Source organism: Sminthopsis crassicaudata, chromosome 4 (assembly GCF_048593235.1).
Source record: "Sminthopsis crassicaudata isolate SCR6 chromosome 4, ASM4859323v1, whole genome shotgun sequence".
In the NCBI taxonomy this organism is placed as follows: domain Eukaryota; kingdom Metazoa; phylum Chordata; class Mammalia; order Dasyuromorphia; family Dasyuridae; genus Sminthopsis; species Sminthopsis crassicaudata.
Window position 1 is genome coordinate 297016935 of NC_133620.1, and position 3830 is coordinate 297020764.

General features: G+C 38.5%; 1 non-coding gene across 1 annotated transcript; it reads right to left on the reverse strand.

The window, feature by feature from the left end:
- Positions 1-2111: 2111 nt before the first annotated feature.
- On the reverse strand, positions 2112-2183 carry TRNAP-CGG (transfer RNA proline (anticodon CGG)). The gene has a single exon. It is a non-coding gene; the product is annotated as a tRNA-Pro (tRNA).
- Positions 2184-3830: the final 1647 nt, after the last annotated feature.

A 3830-nucleotide genomic window follows, 5' to 3' on the forward strand; every position in this document is an offset into this window, starting at 1 on the left:
TGAACCACTACATAGAATTCCCAATCCCATTTCTGATTTCCTTCACAGGCTAATTGTACACTGTTTGGATATGTACACATATATTGTATTGAATTTATACTTTAACATATTTAACATGTATTGGTCAACCTGCCATCTGGGAGGGAGAAGAAGGAGGGGAAAAATTAGAACAAAAGGTTTGGCAATTGCCAATGCTGTAAAATTAGCCATTCATATATCTGGTAAATAAAAACTATTTAAAAAAAGGTAAATTTTAAATTCAAATTTAAATTTAAATTGCTTCCCTTCTTTGCTGAGATAGGAAACTATGGGTGTGGAACATGCAAATACTGTCAGTTTCTGTGTATGTGTCAATTATTTTTGTTGAAGTGTTTTTGTTTTTTTCCTCTCATTCTTTTATATTCTTTGTTATAACGAATGACTTCTGACTGGTCAGGGAGGAATATATTTGGAAATGTGGTATAAAATTTTAAAAGTTAATGATGTTTTCAATTGAAAAGTATTTAAACTAACTCCAAGTTGAAATTAAAGAGCAAAATTAGAATATGGAAAATAAATAATTGGAAAAGTTAGGTTGGAAGAGTGGGAGGGTAGGTGTGGTGTGGTAGGTCAGGCCAGGATGTTAAACTCAGGTTTGAAATTTGAACAAAATGAAACACTCTTACATCATTTGACAGTTTCAAAAACATTTCCTAAAAAAGAATATCAACAAACATACCCATCTATTGTTTTGATTTTCTGCCTTCGTGCTTCCCACCATTGAGAAGTAGCTGAGACTCCTCGTAAACTTTTTGTACTAAGGTGGCCAGGAAGCTGTCAACTTCTGGTACCTTTAGTTTCCTGTGCCAAATTTTTTTTTCCCTAGATTTCATCTTGTTTCTCCTTCTCAGAGAGCAGTCCCTTAAATTAAAAAATTCTCTAGAGTACAAAAAATTTCAGCAAAATCATTAAAAACAAAACAAAACAAAAAAATTGTTTCACATCCATTGACCCCTAACTACAAAGGAATAGGGGAGATGTCTTTCCCCTATTTCTTCTTTAGGACTAAACTTGGTCTTTATTATTTCACAGTCAATATTCAGTTTATTTTATTTTGCTTCTTTACTGCATAAATTTCCTCCCAGTATTCTACCTCCCCTCCCTGGGAGCCATCCCATAAGATACATGATATTTTTATTTTTAAAATTTATATATAAAGCTTTTTATTTTCAAAACATATGCATGAATAATTTGATAACATTGACCCTTGCCTAGCCTTGTGTTTCAGATTTTTTTCCTCCTTCCCCCCCACCCTCTCCCCTAGATAGCAAGCAATCCAATATATGTTAAACATGTTAAATACATAAATTATATACATAATATTTTTAAAGAAAAAAATCACCCAAACTTACCAATACATTTTTTTAAAAGTTTTAAAATATGTGCAATAATATCCTGCGCACATTGTAATGAATTTGAATAACTTTCAAGATGTCTATTTTTCAGGTAATGAAATGCTTTGCTATTAGATTAGTGACGAGAGAACCGTATAGGTGAGGGTGTGGCCATGATTTATTTGCATGTTGACCCCATTAGACAGTAAACTCTTGGGGACAGCAACTATCTTTTGCTTTAAAAAAAAAAAAAACCCACATTATTTAGCATAGTACCTGGCACATAGTAGGCACTTAATAAGTATTTATCGATTTGTATAACTTTTACCTGACATTTTTTACACTGAATTTGGGAAAAGTAGCAAAAGCTTAGACCTTCAGGTTAAAACTGGTTCCGATTAACTAGAGAATAAAATACAATATTCTTAGTCTGACATTTAAGACTTTGACTTCATGTAACATAGCATGTGTGTTTTTTATTATTTCACTCAGGAATTCTCTGCCTCTCACTATCTATCCCTTGAGATTGGGTTTCCATTGCCTCACCTCTGCAAAGCTGAAAGGTCCCAGCTCATCCAAATTCCTTTCCCTTTTCATTCTTCAGGGACCACTAAACTCGAGTCCGTCCCCAAAACCGTCTTCTTCCTCCCCACTTCCTTCTTTCTCTCGCACTCACAGGTAACACGACCACATTTTCCAGGTTTTTTGGAATATATTAAGAATTAAAATTACAAAAGCGGGCTCGTCCGGGATTTGAACCCGGGACCTCTCGCACCCGAAGCGAGAATCATACCCCTAGACCAACGAGCCGACAAAATAGTGGGACCAGAGAGAAACTTCTGAGGCTGTGGATGGTATGCATGGCTGTGAGCTGAGGGAGTGAATTTCTAGGATCTTTCATTTAAAGCGAGATTTCAGCCACTCCACTGAAGACTGGAAGTGAAGAGCTTAGATTCCGAGCTACCGCTCCTTTCAGGAAACAACGTCTTTAGGGAAGTTGCAAGATTATGGGAAGGGGTCCTCAACTCCGCCCCTTGTCCCTTTCGATCTCTCCCTCTCTCTTCCCCCCACCTCTTTCTCTCTCTCTCTGCCTCTCTTCCCTCTCCCTTGTCTATTCCCCTCTCCCTCTCTGCTCCCTCATTCTCCCTCTCTCCTTTTCTCTCTCTTTCCCTCTCTTCCCTTTCCCTCCCTCCCAGTACAGTCCTCTTCACCTCAGATGACTGATCTTTGAGGACATGACTGTCTACTTCTTTCCAGAAGAATGGGTATTACTTAGTGTGGTGCAAAAGAGCCTTTTCCTGGACTCGAAGAAAGAGAATTATCCGGCTCTCTCTAATCCCTAAGTGAGTGAGAGTCTCTCTTACCTCTTCAGGTCCTGAGGACTCAAGAGAAGGAGCATCAATAAAAAGAAAACAGGGCAGAGACAGTGGCAGACTGAGGCCCTACTCAAAGACCCATTCCTAAAGAGAGCTTTTGTCATCCCTGCACATAGATGTACAGAGCCAGGGATTAGTACAAAGATGGTTGAAGATAACTCTAACGGAGATGATAGTTTGCTTGGGGAAGGAGAGATGCATAGAGTATATGATTAGCATTATAAGACTAGTACATATATAGGAGTGGAAAGGGAGGGAGAGAAAGCGTTCTGTACTGAGGGAATCAAACGAGGCGTAGGGTCAGGGGTGACATTTGAGCTGAGAATTGGTAGAATTTTGATAGGAAAAATGAGCACGGGAAGGGCATTCCATTCTCTTGTATACCTACCTCTCTTTTGTCCACTGAAAGATCTACTCACAGATCTTTCCGTTCTTGATCTAAATCATCCGGATTGAGAAAGGTAAGAGATCCCTGAGGAACCAAGAACCTTCTTGGATTTGCCTCATCCTATACCCTCACCTTTCCTTCCACTGGAAAGAAAAATAAAACTTTTTTTCCACTTTGAAAAAGAACCTTCCCTCAGTTGTCACTAATATCTCTCTAGGACAGTGAGCCAAGGCTCACTAGCCTCTCATCATATTAGAAGTTCACATTTTCATTCCGTCCTCTACTAGTTCTTTGCCCTTGTGTCTGTTCAGTATATAACACTTCCCTTTCAACTTGCCAACAATCTTCCATCGTGCCAACATCTCTAACTTTCCTCCACTTTTCCTGTCTTTAGAGAGACTACTATATATATAAACTTCTCAGGATGGCTAAGATGACAGAAAAGATAATGATAACTGTTGGAGGGGATGTAGGAAAACTGTGACACTAACACCTTATTAGTGGAGTTGTAAAGTGATCCAGCCATTCTGGAGAGCAATCTGGAATTATGTCCAAAAAGTTATCAAACTGTACATACCTTTGATCCAGCAGTGTTACTACTTAGCTTGTATCCCAAAGAGATCTTAAAGGAGAGAAAGGGATCTGTATGTGCAAAAATGCTTGTGGCAGCCCTCTTTGTAGTGTCAAGAAACA